We start from the raw sequence: 21,564 nt of genomic DNA on the forward strand, positions 1-21,564 counted from the left end.
TCACTTTATTGGGAATTTTCTGTAGACCTCCCAATAGCAAAGAGACATGACAGATCAGATTGGGAGGCAGATTTTGGAAAGGTGCAGAAGTAACAGGGTTTTGTCATGGTTAACTTTGACTAACCTAATATTGAATAAAACCTCCTTTGTGCAAATAGTTTGAATGGAGCAGATTTTGTCAGGTGTGTCCAGGAAGGATTCCTGACTTAATGTGTAGATATGTTGAATGGAGGGGAGGCATTATTAGACTTGGTGCTTGGCAACGAACCAGATCAGGTGTCAAATCCCTCGGTGGGAGAGCATTTCTGTTACAGTCATCACAACTCCCTGACCTTTACTATAGTCATGGAGAGGGAAAGGAGCAGACGGTATGGGAAAGTAATTGGGGGAAGGAGAATTACAAACACTCTTAGACAGGAACTGTGGAACATCAATTGGGAGCAGATATTCTCAGGGAAGTGCACAATAGAAATATAGAGGTTGTTTGGGGAGCACTTGCTGCGAGTGCTGGATATGTTTGTCACACTGCGGCAAGGAAGGGATGGTAAGGTGAAAGAACCTTGAAGGACAAGAGATCTGGAGCATCTAGTCAAAAGGTAGGAAGAAGTTAACTTAAAGTTGAGGAAGCAAGGATCAGACAGGGCTCTAGAGGGTTACAAGGTCGCCAGGAAGGAACTTAGGAGAGCAAGAAGGCAGCATGAAAAAGCCTTGGGGGTAGGATTAAGAGAAAAAGCCTTGGTGGGTAGGATTAAGGAAAGTCCCAAGCTATTCTACACTTATGTAAGGAACAAGAGAATGGCCACAGTGAGGGTAGGGCCAGTCAGTGATAGTGGAGGGAACTTGTGCGTGGAGTCAGAGGAGGTAGGGGAAGTATTTAATGAATACTTTGCTTCAGTATTCACTCGTGAGAGGGACCTTGTCATTTGTGAGGAGAGCGTGAAACAGACTGATATGCTCGAACTGGTTGATGTTTTGAAGGAGGATGTGCTGGAAATTTTGAAAAACGAAAGGATAGATGAGTCCTCTGGGCCAGACAGGATGTACCCTAGGCTACTACAGGAAGCGAGGGAAGGGACTGCGCCTTTGCGTTCTCACTGTCCACTGGAGTAGTACCAGATGATTGGAGGGTGGCAAATGTTATTCCCTTGGTCAAGAAAGGGAATAGGGACAACCACGGGAATTACAGACCAGTCACTCTTACGTTGGCGGTGGGCAAATTATTGGAGAGAGGATTCCGAGAGATATGATTTATGATTATTTAGAAAAGCATAGCTTGATTAGAGATAGTCAGCATCAGCAGGGGCAGGACATGCCTGACAGCCATATTGAATTTTTTGAGGATGTGACAAAATACATTGATGAAGGTAGAGCAGTGGATGTGGTGGAAATGGATTTTAGCAAGGCGTTTGATAAGGTTCCCCATGGTAGGCGCATTCAGAAAGTAAGGAGGCATGGGATGCAGCGAAATTTACCTGTCTGGATATAGAATTGGCTGGCCCAGAGAAAACAAAGGATGGTAGGAGATGGAAAGTATACAACCTGGAGCTTGGTGACCAGTGCTGTTCCGCAGGCAACTGTTTATAAATCACTTGGATGAGGAAATGGAAAGGTGGGTTAGTAAGTGTGCCAATGACACGAAGGTTGTTGGAGTTGTAGATAGTGTGGAGGGTTGCAACGGGACATTGACAGGATGCAGAGCTGGACTGAGAGTGGTAGATGGATTTAAATCTGGGAAAGTATTAGGCAATTCATTTTGGAAGGCTGAATTTGAATGCAGATTACAGGGTTAAAGGCAGGATTCTTGGCAGTGTGGAAGAACAGGGGAATCCTGGGGTCCAGGTCCACAGATCCCTCAAAGTTGCCATCCAAGGTGATAGGGTTGTTCAGAAGGTGTATGGTGTGTTGGCTTTCATTAGCAGGGGGATTGAGTGTAAGAGCCACAAGGTTATGTTGCAGCTCCATAAAGTCATGGTTCGACCACACTTGGAGTATAGTGTACAGTTCTAGTCGCCTCATTATAAGAGAATGTGGAAGCCTTCGGGAGGATACAGAGGAGATTTACCAGGATGTTGCATGGATGGGAAGGCATGTCTTATGAAGAAAGGTTGAGGGAGCTAGGGCTTTTCTCATTGGAACAAAGAAGCATGGGAGCTGACTTAGCAGAAGTGTACAAGACGATGAGAGGCATAGATAGTGTGTACAGCCAGAGACTTTTTCCCAGGGCAGAAATGGCTATCATGAGGGGCATAATTTTCAGGTGATTGGAGGAATGTTTAGGTCATAGGTAGGTTCTTTACAGATAGTGGTGGGTACATAGGTTACTTTGATCTTAGAATAGGAAAAGAGATCGGCACAACATTGAGCGCCGAAGGGTCTGTACTGCACTGTACTGTTCTATATATTCCAGATCCACAACAATGTAACTGACGCTTATCTGCAGAGTGGGCAGTAAATTCTGGCCCTGCCAACAATAACCACATAACCCGAACAAATTTTCAAAAATACTACACTTACAAAAGCAGATTACTTAGGATTTTATAGGAGTAAGTGATGAAAGTAATTAATTAGAGCTCCCAGAGTACTTTTGGCCTTGCACAAGCAGCACAAAAGCAACAGGTCTTGGCACAGTGCAGCAAGTCACAGGCTGTAAAGTTAGACATTTGATGAGTAGGGTAATTTGTTGCAGGATGTGATCTAAAATAGATTTAAAAGATGAACTAACAGTAATATGTAACAAATGGGTGGCGAGTGAGGGCGGTGGATCTTCATAAGTTTCAAGTAGCATGACAGGGAAAGTGACACTCTAGTGACTGCAGCTTCTGAGGTCACAAGGAAACAAGTAAGGGATTGCTTCGTGAGTAGTTGGTTTGTTTCTTTCAAAATTGTAATTCCATACTGGAAGGAAGCTCTAGTAACATCACAGCAAAGTTGAAGTTTATTGTTCACTGAATGCCTTCGAAAAGTGTCTGTGGCAAATAGCTAGAGTAATTCATTCCCATTAAGAAAAATATGTAAACAGCTGGAGTATAGAACAATGTATAAGTTTTGCATAACTCGCAAGTATCTCCTTTATCGGTACAGAAGGAGGTGGTAATTGGAAAGGATGAGCAACTTGACTTTTTAATCTGTCATTTTATGGTAAATAGTCTTCATGTATGTTTATGATATGACAGGGCAGCTAAGCCAATGCAATTGTCATGAAATGTGCCTTTAAGAAGCATTTGTTCTGTCTGGTTTCTCTTGAAGAGGGGCATTATAAATCTGGTGCGAGGTATCTGCTCCTTGGAAGACAGAGTGAATAGCTTTGGGTATTGTTTAAAATAGAGCGTGAGTGGGTTAAGTCATGCTCACACAGACCCAAGGTTTTAGTTTTTGCTTTCAGTGGTTGAAATTGAGGTTTTTGAATTGAAGCTGCTACTGTAAAAAGCTTGATTCTGTCTCTATTGTTAGATTCATTCTGTTGGTGTTCCTTCTTCTGGACTAGAGAAGATAGTAAGTGAAAAAAAATGTTTTGTTGAATTTTCCTTTTCCAAAGGATGCATTTATGTGAGGCTGCTGCATGGAATGGTTGATGAGTAATAGTAAAATAATATGTTATTTTGTTAAGTATCTCAATACAGTTAAAGTTATAACAATTCTTCTTTTTTCTTTCTATTTTAACTCTGATGTCAAAAATAGAGTGTCTTTTGCTTAAAGCCTTTGCAGGAGGATGGGTTTAGGATTATTAGACTCAAAAATAGTGAATAGTGAATGTTGGTGTTCTCTTTTTAGGTGCTGCATTTGGTTGGTTTAAATAGGTTGTGCCTTATGTAATAATGGCTGTTTCAGTGGCCAAGAGTTTCTTGGGTGCAGAAGAATTGTGGTTTACAGAAGATAAGCAAGGCAAAGCTTTTAGAATTGGTGGACAAGCTGGAGCTAAGGTTGCCTTTGTCATGAGCAAAGGGGAAGTAGTTGCAGCAATAGACAGCATTTACAATTGCCAGAAATGCAAATGCAATTATTGAAAATGGATAAAATTCAATTGCATAGAACAGCTTGACTATGGAAAGGAAATGGAACAGTTTAAATTATAATTGAAAGCAGAAAAATTAAAAGAATAGTCCGAATGGAAGAACAGGATAAAGAGAGAGAAGGAAGAGATAGAGAGAAAAAAGGGAGAAAGAGAGAACTTTTGAACTTCAGATGTTGGAACTGAAAAGCGAAACTCAACTTAAAATGACAGATGTAGAGGTCTAAGGTGGGAGTAGTGATGACAATCGTGAAGAAGAGCAAACCCATTGTAGCCAAAGGCTGGGTGGGGATCTGTGTCTGTCCAAGCATTGCCAAGGTTCAATAAGAAGCAAGTAGAAGCCTTTTACATTTCATTTGAGAAAATGTCTAAACAAATGAAACTGCCACTGGCCATGTGAGTATTATTGATTCAAACAAAATTGGTAGGTACAGCTGGTGAGCTGCTTGCATCACTATCAGAGGAGGCATCTGGGGAGTATGAGAAAGAGAAAAAAACCATCTTATGTGCATATGAACTGCTGCCAGAAGCCAATATTTTCAGAATCAACGGAGGGAACCTTGGGAAGTACACATCGAGTTTGAAAGGATCAAACAAAGTAACTTTGGTAGGTGGATAAGGGCACCGGAAATAGTTCAGACATATGACTAGAGTGACTGTTATTTTGGAGGCGTTCAAAAATTCACTTTCTGACATACTGAGAATTCACAACAGTGGAGCCGCAAGTAGACAGGGTAATGAAGGCGGCTTTTGGTACACTTGCCTTTATTGACCACTGTATTGAGGATAGGAGTTGGGAAGTCCTGATACAACTGTACATTGGTTCAGCCACTTTTTGAACAGTGCATTCAGTTCTGGTCTCTCTGCTACAGGAAAGATGTTGTGAAACTTGAAAGGGTCCAGAAAATATTTACAAGGATGTTGCCAGGATTGGTGGGCTTGAGGTAGAGGGAGAGGCAGAAGAGGCTGTGGCTATTTTCCCCAGAACATCAGAGACTGAGGGGTGACCTTATTGAAGTTTATAAAATCATGAGGGGCACGGATAGGATGAATAGTCAAGGTCCAAAACTAGAGGACATAGGTTTAAGTGAAAGGAGAAAGGTTTAAAAGGAACCTAAGAGACAACATTTTCATGCAGAGGATGATGTGTGTTTGGAATCAGCTGTCAGAGAAGGTGATGGAAACTGGTACAATTACATTTAAAAGGCATCTGGATGTGTATACGATGAGGAAGGATTGAAAGGGCTATAAGGCCAAATGCTGCCAAATGGGTCTAGGTTAATTTAGAATATCTAGTTGGCACAGATGAGTTGAACTGAAGGGTTTGTTTCTGTGCTGTGCATCTCTATGACTCTAAGTAGAAGAGCAGAGAGTTAAAACTAGCAGAAATGGCAGATGATTATGGGTTAGTTCATAAATCAAAGTTTGACATCTGACATCAAGTTCAATCTGTGAATGATAGAATTGGGTAAAAGGGAAATCCTAAGGTGAGAAGGGAAAGGAAATCTCATTTAAGATAGCTTACCATAGGGTAAAAAGGAAACCTTTGAGGGCTGGGAGGGGGGGACAGAAGTAAAAATGCTCAAGTGTTTTCACTACAATAAATTAGGATACATGAGTCACCATGTTGGTGATTTAAAAAAAGCACTGGGAAGATGGATGTGGGAAAACGGAATAAGCCGGTGGGTTTTGTTTAAATGGTAAAGGAAAGCACACAAGGAATTAAAAAGCTGCAAAAGAATGTACAGCTGGTCAGGGGTTGGTTGAGAAGAAAGTGCCAAATCTCTTCAAAGAATTTGCTTGCATGGGTAAGGCTTACTCATGTATGCCAGGAATAGATAAGGAAATTAAGATTTTAAAAGATATGAGGCAAGTCCATCTTTGATGCTGGGAGATGAGGAGTATTTAATTCAGAAGGAGTACTGCCAGAAAAATCTGTGGTGAGAAGAATAGTGTTTCATTATATAAAGTGAGGTTGGAGGATCTGGTGAAAAGTAGTAAAGTGGGTAGTAGGAGGAAATACAGTTTATCTTTAGTACTGATATAGCTGAACCAAAGGTGAAAGTAATGCCTACTGTGATTAAAAAACCAGTGCAAAAATCAAAAAACTGAGGTGTTCTAGAAAGTATATCCTGGGAATTCTCCTGTGTGTTAACAAGATCACAAAGCTCACAGTGAAACAGGAGGAAAAATCAAAGAGTAAAGCTAAGAAAGTTGAAATTCAATTACCAGAAACTATGTTTGGTCAAACGGTTGAAAACAAAAGGAACGGGTGGATATTTTTAATTCAGAGAAGTTAACGAAATTTTAACAGAAAGGTATGAAAATAAAGCAGTTGTATAAAAAAGCAGACACGGAAGAATCTGAGTGTATCCCAGAATATTACCATCTTAAAAAGTCTTGATAAGGAAATGGAGATCATCACATACTCAGGCATGTGAAAAATAGGCAGAAGGTTATCAAGTTGTTTTCTGGTGGGTTATAGAAAGGTGGTGTTGCGGGTAGCACGAGTTACCAGTAGGAGATCATTTGGGAATAAGGAAAACTCAAATTAAAGATACAAAAACATTTTTATTGGCCAGGACTGCATGAAGCTATGGTTGAATTTTGCAGGACAAATCAGGTAAAAGACAAACCTTAGGCAGTGATAAATCCAGCACTCTTAATACCCATTCTAGTATTTAAGGAAGCGATAACAAGAATCTCAGCTAATTACATTGGACTCCTCCCTAAATCAACAAGTGGGAATCAGTATTTGTTGACAGTAATGAATGTGTCTACCAAATTTCCAGAGGCCATTACATTACACAGTATCATTGGCTAAAAGGGTTGTAGAAGCGTTACTCAAATTTATTTATAAGATACAGACTACCCACAGAGAATCGATCAGGTCAAGGATTAAATTTTACATTTAAATTATTCAGGAAAATCATGAATATCTTCGAAATAAAACAATTTAAATCTACTGTGTACCATCCAGAATCACAGAGAGCATTAGAATGGTGGCATCAAAGTTTGAAGACCACATTGAGGGCCGATAGTCAAGACAATCTAGAGGATTGGTACAAAGGAATTCCATCTGTACTTTTTGCAACTAGGGTTGCACCTTATGAATCAACTAAATTCAGTCCATTTGAATTAGTTTTGGGGTATGAGGTGAGAGGACCACAGAAATTAATTAAGGAAAAATTGGTGAGTTAGAATTCAGAGACTACATATTTTGACGAGATGTCAAATTTTACGGAGAGATTAAATGGAGCCGGTGATTTGGCTGACAGCATTTAAAAGTAGCACCACATATGACAAAACAGGAAGCAGACAAGAGATCCAAAATTTGTATATTTTGCAAGTGGAGACAAAAGTGTTAGTATTATGACAAGGGGTGGGTGAACCTTTAAAGGCTTTAAAACCTTTAAAACCTTCATGGGCTTTATCAAATTGAAAGAAATTTTAGTGAGTCGAATTGTTGATAAGATTGCCAAATAGTAGGAAATCATAGTGATTACGTCATGTGAATAAACTCAAACAGTATTTTGATAGGGAAAAAAAGCAAAAGGAGAATGTGTCACTGGTTATAAAGCAGAGTGAAGAACCAAATCCAGATGAAAGTGAATTTGACACTGCTCAAGTTAAATTAGACAATGAGGAAGTTCTCAAAAATTGGGATAAATTATTGAGTTACCTTCCAAAAGAAAATCAAAATTACAATCACATGGAGAAATAGATGGGAATAAGCTGGGAAGTACTAAACTAATAATGCATAATGTAGACACAGTAAATGTTGTTCCAATTAAGCAACATCCTTATCGGCTTAACTGTCTAAAATTGGCACAGGTTTAAAAATAGGTTGAAAACTTGCTTAGAGACGACATAAATGAAATGAGATGCAGTGTGGTAGACACACGTAGTAATGGTGCTGAAACCAGATGGTATACAATGATTATGTTTGGACTACTGCAAAGTCAATGTAGTTACCAAATCAGATTTGCATCCGATTCCACATTTGGAAAGCTGTATTGCAAAGGTGGGACAAGCAACTTATATTTCTAACTCAGAGGATAACGGCAGGTACTTTTGTCCAAAACAGTGAAGGAAATTTTGGCTATTATGGCACTGAGTGGACTTTACAAATTAAAATAATGCCGTTTGGTATGAAGAATGTTACAGCCTCATTTCAAAGACTAAGCAATAAGGCTATTTCAGGATTACCCAATTGTGTGGTATAAAAGATGATCTAGTGATTCTTCATCCCACATTTGAAGCATCTAGTAGAATTATTCAATCAACTTCAGGAGGTGGGCTTAGTGATAAATCAGGCTAACAGTGAGTTCACAAAAGCCCATGTCACATTCCTAGGCCATATCATTGGACATAGGCATATGGCTTGACAGGGTGTTTCTCATACGATCAATGAAGATGGAAGTACTACAATTTCTGGGACTGACTGGGTTTTTTATCCAAAGTTCTGACCTGTTGAAGAAGTTGAAGATAATTTCAGTTAACAAAGGAGCCTCTGAAGGCATTTGACAGATTGAAAGCTGTGTTGACCACTGCTCCAGTGTTAGCAATACCTAACTAAGCAAAGCCATTCAAAGTGGCTATCGATGCAAGTCAAATGTGTCAGTCCTATACTCTTATAAGAAGACACGAGGATAGAAAGACTTATCGGGTATTTCTCCCAAAAGTTGAATACTCATCAAAAGAAAGATTCCGCACTTAGTAAAAGACCTTGTGTTCACATTGCAATACTTCAACATTTATGTTGTCAGTAATGTATTTGAGACAATTGTATGTGCTGATCATGAATTTTTCCAAAAATGTTAAGGGGTTAAGGATAAAAATACCAGACTGTTTGGATGAAATTTATTGTTACAGCCATTCAATACAAAAATTATGTGTGTAACACGATGAGAGAACAAAATTGCTGACACTTTGTCACAACTTTGATGAAGGAAGCTGGAAGGTATTCAGTGGCAGAAGAAACAGACTGAAACGACTAGTATTGAATGCTTAGGTTTAATGTAATATATATACATTATGTAGTGAAACTAAATGAGGCCATCTTCGCATCTAGACGGCTCAATTTTAAAGGGAGAGCGGTGACAAAATGTGCCTTTAGGAGGGATTTTTTCTGTCCCATTTTTCTTGAAGAGAAATCTGGTGCTGAGGTGTCTTCTCTATGAACAACAGAATAAATAGTGTTGGATTTGTTTAAAATTAAGCATGAGTGGATAGAGTCAGGCTCACACAGACCCAAGGTTTTAGTTTTTGCTTTCATTGGTTCAACTAGGGTTTCAAGAATTGAAGCTGCTTGATACAGAAATGCTGTAAAAGCTCGAATTGTCTCTCTGTTGCTAAATTCATTCTGTTGGTGTTACTTCTCCTCAAATAGAGGAGATAGCAAGTGATGGAAATTTGTTTTGCTGAATTTGCCTTTGGGATGCTGTGTTATATTGGAATGGTTGATGAGTAATAGTTGAATAATAATTTATTTTGTTAAGTATTTCAACAGAGCTAAAATTATATCATTTCTTCTTTTTTGTTTCTATTTTAACTGTTGTGTAAGAATAAAGTGTGTTTTGTTTAAAGCTGAGTAGTTTGATCAATTGAATCATATGTGAAATGCACTTGCCTTTAAACAAGATAAATGTTCAGGTCTATGCTATCTCCTTGATATGTTTTGAGGTTGGTTTGGTTTGGTCTAAATCATAATGTTCACATGGCCTAAATGACCATGAACAGAAATTTGAACTCGAGGCTTTAGAAGTCGAGCGATGGTTGGCATGGCTATGGTGTATCCACAAAGGTGAGAACTCCATGAATAGCAAGTTTAAGAAGCCAGTCATACTGCAGGTTAGGAACATGAAGGCTAAAATGGAATGGCTGACCACCAGACAGTCTACGAGTATCAGACAAGTAAAACCAGAGTCTCCTGAGTCTCTGTTGCTCAGGAACAAACATTCCATTTTGGATACTGGTGAAGGCGTACATGATGGTTTCTTTGACAGAAATGTCGAGAGCTATGTTTGTGGCCCTATGAATGGATCAGCTGGGCATTGTGGATTGGGGAGAAGGAAGGAAAGTCAAAGGATAATATGAACAATGATTATTTAGTGAACAGACAGCTGTTTTTGCTGCATGAGACACAATTCTTGGGTCATACGTTGCATCCCTGACATGACGGTCAAGGATGTCACCAAGCAGCTGCAAGAAATGGTTTTGGGGGAGGATGAACAGCTAGAGATTGTAATCCATCTTGGAACCAAAGACAGAAGGTTAAAAGAAGATTATTCACATGGTCATAAGTAAAGAAATATTAAGATTGAGAGAATGGAAACATGAGAAATCATGCAGGAGGGAGGGGTTCATATCAGGGCCACTGTGATTACGTCTTGGAAAATTTGACATATATACAGGGTCTCAATAGAGTCGGAAACTTAAGTGAATGTCTACTGGCTGCTACTCTCTCTGAATTTTCTTTTGGTTTCTTTTGTTTCCTCCTGGATGGGAGAACTGTATGTGATAATCTGTTCTGAATTTTTCTTTTGTACCAAAGGGAGTGTTTAGGAGATGTGACTATATTGGAACAGTTAATTAGTAGCAGTTCCTGTATCCATTATTGTGTGAAGTTTTCCAATAGAGTTAAGATATTCTAAATTCCTCTTTCTTTGGTTGTATTTTAATTACAGTGTTTAAGTAAATTGTGTTTTGCGTAACATTAAGTAGTTTGACCAGTCACATTGCATCTGGAACAGACAATTTACATTCACCTTTAAAATAAGAAAATTTTAAAGTCTGGGCTACCTTCTTCAAATATTTTTGAGGGGGTCTGGTCTGGTCCATAGCAATATAACAAGGATAATACAGTAATCATGGATGATTTCAAACCACATGTAAATTGAATAAATCTAATTAATATCATTACTGTGGAGGATGAGTTCCTGTAACAGTGAGGTGGTGGCCCAGTGGTATTATTGCTGCACTATTAATCCACAACCCAGGTTTCAATCCTGCTCTGGCAAATGGTGGAATTTGAATTCAAAAGAAATCTAGAATTCAGTGTCTAATAATGACGATGAAACCATGGGCAATTGTCACAAAAAACATCTGGTTCACTAATATCCTATTGGGGAGCAAACTTCTGTCTCTTTCAAAGCTGCCATTACTCCTTATTGAAAACACCTATCATTTGCTCATTTGATCTTGCTGGATGTCTTCCAATTGGAGACAAAAAAAAAACTGCAGATACTGGGATCCAGAGTAGACAATCAGGAAGTTGGAAGAATACAATAAGCCTTTTAATTACCAAACTTCCTTTCTTCTCCAAAATCCATTAATGTGTTCCCACCTCTGATGTTTCAAGCCAATGCTTGGTGTTGACCTTTGATCAAGACGGAGTGAGTGGACATGCCAACCATATTGCTGTTTACTATGCAATCAGGTAAATACCAAACTATGCATCTTTGCAAGAATTCCCACCTTAACTAAGATCCACAACGTCCTTCAGAATCTGTACATTTGCAAATGGATAATGTCTATTAAAAATTGGCAAGACCAGCAATATTGTGAATTTGAATTGGGGATAAAATTGATGCCAATTATGAACAGTGAGACCAAAAACAAAATCTAAAAAGGAAATGGCATCACTTTGGAAAGTAAGAGGAATGATAGTTCTGCAACTATCCTGTTCCTATACATTTAAAGCATGTTGAGACTATAGGTTGGCTGGTCAGAGCTTGACAAGATCTGACTGACCAATCCTCTCATGATCTGCCAAACTATCCAATCTTTACTTCAAATGACAGTAGTTCCCTCATTCCATCGTAGTGTAGGTGTGGAGAATGCAAATCAATCAAGGTCCCTGATCCTGTTTGCTGTTGAGTGAGACTTACAAAAGTGTTTGCTTCAGTGGCACCAAAAAACCTTCCAATATCTCAACCAAATAGCTATTGTCCGTATGACAGCCACTCCACATGAATCCCCCATTTCACTATCAAACCCACTGACAAAGGTAGTCTGATCTCTATGTCAAAGAGGCCAAGTGTCAGCACTCTGACACCGCTTCCTACCTCCCCCTTGACCATGACCCAACTGTAGCCCATAAGGCCAAAATTACTCGCACTGTTCATGACCTAATCGTCTCTGGTGATGTCCCCTCCACTTCCTCCAACGTAATAGTCCCCCAGCCCCACACTGCCTGGTTCTACCTGCTCCCCAAAATCCACAAGCCCAACTACCCCAGCTAACCCATCACTGTAGGGAATCTAATCTAATCTAATCACCGCTGCTCCTGCCCTACCGAACTAATTTCTTTCTATCACGACTCAATCCTCTCCACCTTGGTCCAGACACTTCCACTTACATCCGCAATACTAAGCGTGCCCTCTACCTCTTCAGTAACTTCCAGTTTCCCGGGCCCAACGCTTTATCTCCATCATTAATGTGCAGGCCATATACGCACCCATACCCCACAAGGACAGCCTTAAGGCCCTCAGCTTCTTCATCTCCAACAGACCCATCCAGTCCCCCTCCACCAATACCCTCCCCGCCTCACCGAACTTGTCCTCACCCTCAATTCCTTCAACTTTTCCCATTTCCTCCAAATCCAGGGGATGGTCATGGGCACTCAGATGGACCCTAGCTACTCTTTGTCAGCTACGACAAACAGTCCCTCTTCAGTACCTACACAGGAACTGTGCCCTACCTCTTCGCTGTTACATCTATGACTGCATCAGTGCTGCATCCTGCACCCAGGCCGAACTGAAGCAGTTCATTGACTTCACCTGCAATTTCTACCACACCCTTAAATTCACATGGTCTATCTCTGACCTCTCCCTCCCCTTTCATGACTTCTTCATTTCCATCTCCAGTGACAGTCTACAGACAGATGTTCACTATAAACCCACAGACTCCCATAACTACCTGGACTACATCTCCTACCATCCAGTATCCTTCAAGAACTCAATTCCATTTTCCCAATCCCTTCCAAATGCATCTGCTCAGATAAGGAGATGTTCCACTCCCAAGCAACCCAGATGTCCATCTATTTTGAACAACATGCTTTAGCTCCCCCATCATCCAAAAGCCCCACATTGCTCTTCCTCCGTTCCCTGCTCCACTGCTCGAAAGCCTCATCCCCATCCCACACCCCCCCACCAAACACAATAAAGGTGGAGTTCCCCCTTGTCCTCCCTCACCTTCCACCCACAGTCTCTGCAACCAATGCATCATTCTTAAACACTAACTCCAACTAGACCCCACTACCAAGAACATCTTCCTCTCCCCTCACTTCCATCCAGGGTCCCAAATAATCCTGCCAGTTGAGACACAAGTTCACCTGCCTCTCCTCCAACCTAGTTTACTATATCTAGTGCTCCCAATGTGGTCTTCTCTACATCAGGGAGACCCAACATAAACTAAGAGCATGTTTTACCGAGCATGTCAACCGGACCCACCAGGGCCGACCTGACCTCCCAGTCCCTTCCCATTTTAACTCCCCTTTCCACTCCCTTTCTGACATGACCATTCTTGGCTTCCTCTTTTGCTTCAATGAATCAGACTGCAGATTGGAGGAACACCACCTCATCTTCCACCTAGGCGGCCTACCGCCTGGAGGACCCAATATTGAGTTCTCCAATTTCAAATAACCTCCCTTCCATTCCCCGACTCTCTTTCCAGCCACGCCCCTCCCTTCCATTCCTCTGACCGATCCTTCTTTCCAGCTACCAACTGGATTCATTCCTCCCATCGACCAACCAGGCTGTACCCTATACCTGTGTCTCACCTATCACCACCTTATCACTTCGCACCTCTCCCCACCCAAAACCCTGCCCCCTCACCTCTTAATCTGTAGCTCCCCTTACCCCCAACCCCAGTCCTGAAGAAGGGTTATACCTGAAACGTTAACTTCTCCACCTCCTGATGCTGCCTGGTTTGTTGTGTTTTTCCAGCCTCCTGCTTGTCTACCATCAAAGGTACAGCAGGATATAGAAAGGCTGGATTGGAGAAGTGTCAGATGGAGTTTAATCCAATTAAGTGCGATGTAATGCATTTTGGGAGGTCTGATGCAAAAGATAAGTATACAGTACATAGGTGCTTTGAGATACAGAGGGATCTTGGAATGCAAGTACATAGCTTCCTGGAAGTGGCAACACAAGTGAATAGGGTGGTAAAGAAGGTGTATGGCATGCTTGCCTTCATCAGTCAGGGCATTGAGTGCAAAAGTTGCCATGTCATTGTTTCAGCTATATAAATGCAGTTAGGTCATATTTGGAGTATTATGATCATCACATAAGAAGAAGAATGTAAATGTTTTGGAGAAGGTGCGAAGAGATTTAACAGGATGTTTCCCAGTTTGGAGTGTTTTCGTGAGGAGAAGAGGTTGGGCAAACTTGGATTATTTTCACTAGAACATTGGAAGCTGAGGGGGTGACTTCATAGAAGTATATAAAATTTAGTGAGGCATGGATAGGATGAATTTTCTTCCCAGGTGGAAATGTCAAATACTAGGGAGCTTAGGTTTAAGTTGAGAAGGGGAATGTTTAAGGAGATGTGCACGGAAAGCTTTTCGCACAGAGGATGGTAGATGTTGACGGTATTAGGCAAGAACTTTCAAAAGCTGATTGGGGTCAGATTTTGCAGGTAAAGGCACGGCTGGAAAATGGGAAGAGTTCAGAAATGAGATAACGAGAAGCCAGAGAAAGTATATTCCTGTCAGGGTGAAAGGAAAGGTTTGTAGGCATAGGGAATGCTGGATGACTAAAGAAATTGAGGGTTTGGTTAAGAAAAAGAAGGAAGCATATGTCAGGCATAGACAAGATAGATCGAGTGAAACCTTAGAAGAGTATAAAGGCAGTAGGAGTATACTTAAAAGGGAAATCAGGAGGGCAAAAAGAGAACATGAGATAGCTTTGGCAAATAGAATTAAGGAGAATCCTTTATAAATACATTAAGGATAAAAGGGTAACTAGGGAGAGAATAGGGAGAGAATAGAGAGAAAAAGAGAGGCAAGGCGGCCTTTGTGTGGAGCCGCAGAAAATAGGGGAGATACTAAATGAGTATTTTGCAGCAGTATTTACTGTGGAAAAGAACATATAAGATATAGTATATCGGGAAATAGTGACATCTGTAATATGGACATTTTTCAAGAGGAGGAAGTGCTGGATGTCTTGAAACGCATAAAAGTGGATAAATCCCCAGGGCCTGATCAGGTGTAACCTAGACCTCTGTGGGAAGCTACAGAAGTGATTGCTGGGCCTCTTGCTGAGATATTTGAATCATCGATAGTCAGAGCCGAGGTGCCGGAAGACAGAAGGCTGGCCAACATGGTGCCACTGTTTAAGAAGGGTAGTAAGGACAAGCCAGGGAACTATAGACCAGTGAGCCTGATGTTGGTGGTGGGCAAGTTGTTGGAGGGAATCCTGAGGGACAGGATGTACATGTATTTGGAAAGGCAAGGACTGATTAGGGGTAGTCAATACGGCTTTGTGTGTAGGAAATCATGTCTCACAAATTAGATTGAATTTTTGAAGAGGGGCTGCACGATAGCACAGTGGTTAGCACTGCTGCCTCACAGCGCCAGGGTCCCAGGTTTGATTCCAGCCTCTGGAGACTGTGCTAACTCCACACAGACAGTCTCCTTGTGTCTGCATGGGTTTCCTCCGGGTGCTCCAGTTTCCTCCCACAGTCCAAAGATGTGCAGATCAGATGAATTGGCCATGTTAAATTTCCCATAGTGTTAGGTATGTTAGTCAGAGGGAAATGGGTCTCGGTGGGTTACTTTTCGGAGGGTTGATGTGGACTGGTTGGGCCGAAGGGCATGTTTCGACACTATAGGGAATCTAATCTAATCTGAAAAGTAACAAAGAGGATTGATGAGGGCAGAGCAGTAGATGTGATTTATATGGACTTCAGTAAGGCATTCGACAAGGTTCCCCGTGGGAGACTGCTTAGCAAGGTAGATCGCACGGAATACAGGAGAACTAGCCAACTGGATACAGAACTTGCTCAAAGATAGAAGACAGAGGGTGGTGGTGGAGGGTTGTTTTTCAGACTGGAGGCCTGTGACCAGTGGAGTGCCACAAGGATCGGTGCTGAGTCCTCTACTTTTTATTATTTATATAAATGGTTTGGATGTGAGCATAAGAGATAGCATTAGTAAGTTTGCAGATGACACCAAAATTGGAGATGGCGTGGACAGCGAAGAGGGTTACCTCAGATTACAACAGGATCTTGATCAGATGGGCCAATTGGCTGAGAAGTGGCAGATGGAGTTTAATTCAGATAAATGCGAGGTGCTGCATTTTGGGAAAGCAAATCTTAGCAGAGCTTATACACTTAATGGTAAGGTCCTAGGAAGCGTTGCTGAACAGAGAGACCTTGGAGTGCAGGTTCATAGCTCCTTGAAAGGAAAGTTGCAGATAGATAGGATAGTGAATGCGGCTATTGGTTTGATTTCCTTTATTGGTCAGAGTATTGAGTACAGGAATTGGAAGGTCATGTTGCGGCTGTACAGGACATTGGTTAGGCCACTGTTGGAATATTAAGTGCAATTCTAGTCTCCTTCCTATCGGAAAGATATTGTGAAACTTGAAAGGGTTCAAAAAAGATTTACAAGAATGTTGCCAGGGTTGGAGGATTTGAGCTATAGGGAGAGGCTGAACGGGCTGGGGCTGTTTTCCCTCGAGCATCGGAGGCTGAGCGGTGACCTTATTGAGGTTTTCAAAATTATGAGGGGCATGGATAGGATAAATAGATAAAGTCTTTTCCCTGGGTTGGGGCAGTCCAGAACCAGAGGGCATAGGTTTAGGGTGAGAGGGCAAAGGTATAAAAGGGACCAAAGGGTCCCTTTTCACACAGAGGGTGGTGCGCGTATGAAATGAGCTGCCAGAGCAAGTGGTGGAGGCTGGTACAATTGCAATATTTAAAAAGAACTTGGATGGGTATATGAATAAGAAGGGTTTGGAGGGATATGGGCCGGGTGCTGGCAGGTGGGACTAGATTGGGTTGGGATAACTGGTTGGCATGGACGGGTCTGACCAAAGGGTCTGTTACCGTGCTTTACATCTCTGTGACTCTATGGAATACAATAGACAATAGCTGCAGGAGTAGGCCATTCTGCCCTTCGAGCCTGCACCGCCATTCAATATGATCATGGCTGATCATCCTTAATCAGTATCCTGTTCCTGCCTTATCTCCATAACCCTTGATTCCACTATCCCTGAGAGCTCTATCCAACTCTTTCTTAAATTAATCCAGAGACTGGGCCTCCACTGCCCTCTGGGGCAGAGCATTCCACACAGCCACCACTCTCTGGGTGAAGTAGTTTCTCCTCATCTCTGTCCTAAATGATCTACCCCATATTTTTAAGCTGTGACTTCTGGTTCGGCACTAACCCATCAGCGGAAACATGTTTCCTGCCTCCAGAGTGTCCAATCCTTTAATACGATGCCAGGAGAGGTGATAGAATCAGGTATGATTGCAATGTTTAAAAGACATTTAGATAGACTTTTAAGCACGCAAGGAATAGAAGGATACAGACCATGAGCAGGCAGATCGGATTAGTTTAAAACAGCATCATGGAGCAGACATTGTAGTTCAAAGGGCCTGTTCCTGTGCTCTGTGACTGCTGGTTTCAGTTTACCAATGTTGCAAGGTTACTGGGTGCCTTATGCTAAAGAAGCTACGTAAATGGGATGCTGGAATAGTTTCTATTGCCTTTAATCATTAAGTAAGAGACTTTACTGAGAATGGAAAATGCTGGGGATCACAGCCAGCCAGGTGGCATCCATGGAGAGAGAGCGGGCTAACATTTCGGGTCTAAATGACTCTTTATCAGAGTGCCAGCAGAACACCATCACCAAACATACCTTGCCTTCACTCCCCATGTCTGCATTGTTCCCTCTGGGACACCCAAGTATGTTCCTCAACCATTAACACCTCCCCCTCCCCACCACCCCCGCCCCAACCAACACCCCATCCAACCACTTCCCATGTAATCACAGAAGATGCAACACCAGCCCTTCACCTCCTTCCTGCTCACCATCCAAGGGCCTAAACAGTCTTTCCAGGTGAAGCAGCATTTCACCTATACCTCGTCCCAATGTGGCCTATTCTACATCCGAGAAACCAAGTGCAGACTGGGTGACTGCTTTACAGAACACCTCCAGTCTGTAGGCAAGCATGTTCCCAACCTTCACTGTAACACAGTGCCCTGCTCACATGCCCGCTGTCCTATAGCATACTGCAGTGCTCCAGATAAATCACAGTGCAAACTGGAGGAACAACATCTCATTTCCAGTCGAGGAACTTTACAACCTTTTGGAATTAATTGAGTTATATTGAATTCAACATCTTCAAATTGTGAACCCACTCTCATTCCTTCCCTTTCTTCTAACTTTGTTTGTTATATTCTAAATCACCATATCCTCTCTCCCCTCCCCTCACCTTCGTGGGACTGTCTGTTCTTTCCAGATTTGCAGTTAGACACATCATTGTTCTGCCATTCTCACATTCCGATCACTTAATTGAACTATCAACATCCTTTGTCCCCCAGCACTCCATTACTGTACGTCCCCTCACTATTGCATCAATGCTATTCCCTCGACACTTCATGTCAGCTCTGATGAGGAGTCATCTAGACTCGGAACATTGGCTTGCTTTTTCTCTCCGTGGATGCTGCCTGGTCCACTGGGATCTCCAGAGTTTTTTGTTTTCAGTACAAATTCCAGCACCTGCAATAATCTGCTCCCACTAAGAGACAAGGAATGGCATGTTGGCTCAGTGGTTACCACTGTTGTCTCACAGCACCAGGGACCCAGGTTCGATTCCACCCTCGTGCCACACTCTCTGTGGAGTTTTCACATTTCCCCGGTGTCTGCATGGGGTTTCCTCCAGGTGCTCTGGTTTCCTCCCACAATCCAAAGATCTGCAGGTTTGGTGAATTGGCCAAGCTAAATTGCCCATATTGTTCAGGGAAGTGCATTAGTCAGGTGTAAGTGTAGAGTAATAGGGTAGGAGAATGGGTCTGGGGTGGGGTTACTCTTTGGAGGGTTGATGTGGATTTGATTGGCTGAAGGACCTGCTTTCCCACTGTAGGGATTCTATGATTCTACTTTGTAGTTAGTGTACCAATCACCCTGTTCCTCTTGCAAAGAAGTGAAAAGAATCTGGAGAAAGTGGATTGAAGAACAAATAGTTTTAAGCTGGTTGGAGGAAAGTATAGAGGGGATGTCAGAGGCGGGTTCTTTACACAGAGAGTTGTGAGAGTATGGAATGTGTTGCCAGCAGCAGTTGTGGAAGCAATGTTATTGGGGACATTTAAGAGACTACTGGACATGCAAATGGTCACAGAAATTTGAGGGTGCATACATGAGGATCAGTGGTTGGCACAACATCGTGGGCTGAAGGGCCTGTTCTGTGCTGTACTGTTCTACGTTCTATTAATCTCTCTCATCGGATTTTTGCCATTGTAATGGCATCAAAGCTGTTCTTACCCATTCTGGCCTACTTTTGACTCCAGACCCGTAACAATGTGGTTGACTCTTAACAGCCCATTGTGCAATAAATGCTGGCCAAGTCAGCAACATCCACATCCCGTGAATGAATTAAAAAAGTATACAAAGTGGTTTTCGAGATCAGTATACTGAGGAAGTAACTGCAGAGCTAGCTATTTTAGATCTGGTATTGTATGATAAGAAGAGATTAATTAATAATCTTGTTGTAAAAGTTAGTGAAGAGTTACCTTTAACATGATAGAACTTTCCATTAAGTTTTCATACAACGTAGTTTAATTTGAACTAGGGTCTGAAATCTAAACAAAGGTAACTCTGAAGGAATGAGGAGCAATTTGATTGTAATGAATTCAGAAAATACATGAAAAGATATGATGGTAAATGGCAATTGTTCATCTTTGATGAAGTGATCTGTATTTTATAAAAAAAAACATTCCTTTAAGGCACAAAATCCTAACAGGAAAAGCTTGGTTAACTGTGGCTAACAAAGGAAGTGGAAGATTATGTTAAATCAAAGGAGGTCTACAAAGAGAAAGGAAAGTGCTCAGTCTGAGTATTGGGAACATTTTAACATTCAATGAAGGAGGACCAAGAAACTGATAAAGAAAATGGATAACAAAATATCAGTGTAAATGGACAAGAAGCATAAAAATGAATGTAAAAGCTTCAATAGGTATGTATAAAGGAAAGCATTAGGAAATACATATGTGGACCCAATAAAGGCAGAAACAGGAGAATTTATAATGGGAAAAGTCAGAGATGTGAAATAATTATTTTTTAATTACATTCACGGAAGAAATTGGAAGATCCCAGGGAATTAATGAGAATGAGGAATGAAACAAAATTAGTTTTTCAAAAAATTGGAGAAATTAGATTCCATACAGATTAGATTCCCTACAGTGTGGAAACAGGCCCTTAGGCCCAACAAGTCCACACCGATCCTCCGAAGAGCAACCCACCCAGACCCATTTCCCTCTGACTAACGCACCAAACACTATGGACAATTTAGCATGGCCAGTCCACCTGATCAGCACATCTTTGGACTGTGGGAGGAAACCGGAGCACCCGGAGGAAACTCACGCAGATACGGGGAGAATGTGCAAACTCCACACAGACAGTTGTCCGAGGCTGGAATTGAACCTGGGTCCTTGGTGCTGTTAGGCTGCAGTGCTAACCACAGCCACCATGCTGCCCCAGTGGGATTCATGGGACTGAAATTTGGAAAAATTCTCAGGACCGAAGATTCTATAGATCTCATTCTACAGAAATAAAGAAAGAAATAACTGAAAGAATGCTCCTCTCTGACGTGCCTCTGAACACTTTCTGGTTAGCAAATAAGGGACTTGCAACAAGGACATGTACTTATATATGTCAACCTTCATGTGCAGTAACACCTTGTGTGGAATTTAATTCAGGCGACAGTAGGTCTCATCTGCTGATTGGAGAGTTTGCTCCACATTCCTTCTTTAGGGGAAGATGTCATATTAAGTAGTCAGATTAGGAAGAGTGCAACTGAGACCATTGCAATTGAAATGGTCAATGGAAGAAAAGCACTGAAGGAGAATTGTCTGGTTAAGTATGTCATTTGCAACAATGTGGTCACCGAGAATAAGAAACGGTAATACATTATAAGTGCAACTGCAAAGGATGTTATTAGCTCTGGTTGTTTTGATGCTGTTGCAATGGCAAAAATATAATCAGAAGGATTAATTTATGCAGTTGCAGAAAACTCTGGGTTGTAGCTTTAGATGTGGGAACACATCAATGGATTTTGGTGAAGAAAGGAAGTTTGGAGATTGGAAGACATCTAGCAAGATCAGACAAGCAAATGATGGGTGTTTTGAGTAAGGGGTGATGATAACTTTGAAAAGGATAAGTCAGTGGTTAAAAAAGGAACCATTTGCAATATCAGCTAATGTGTGGTCATGGAGGTCAATTGAATGGTCAGCAGTTTCATTGTAACAGGGTTTTATTCATGTATTCTCTTGCGGGATGCCTTCTTGAACCACTTAAGTCCATCTGCTGTGTGTTGACCCAGAATGC

At 41.6% G+C, this 21,564-nt stretch overlaps 1 protein-coding gene across 7 annotated transcripts in view; it reads right to left on the reverse strand.

The window, feature by feature from the left end:
• Positions 1-21,564, reverse strand: part of tet3 (tet methylcytosine dioxygenase 3) — a 380,734-nt gene that overhangs the window by 59,824 nt on the left and 299,346 nt on the right. The gene's annotated exons all lie outside the window — the stretch shown is intronic.

The sequence above is a fragment of the Chiloscyllium punctatum genome, chromosome 35 (genome assembly GCF_047496795.1).
Source record: "Chiloscyllium punctatum isolate Juve2018m chromosome 35, sChiPun1.3, whole genome shotgun sequence".
NCBI classification, from domain to species: domain Eukaryota; kingdom Metazoa; phylum Chordata; class Chondrichthyes; order Orectolobiformes; family Hemiscylliidae; genus Chiloscyllium; species Chiloscyllium punctatum.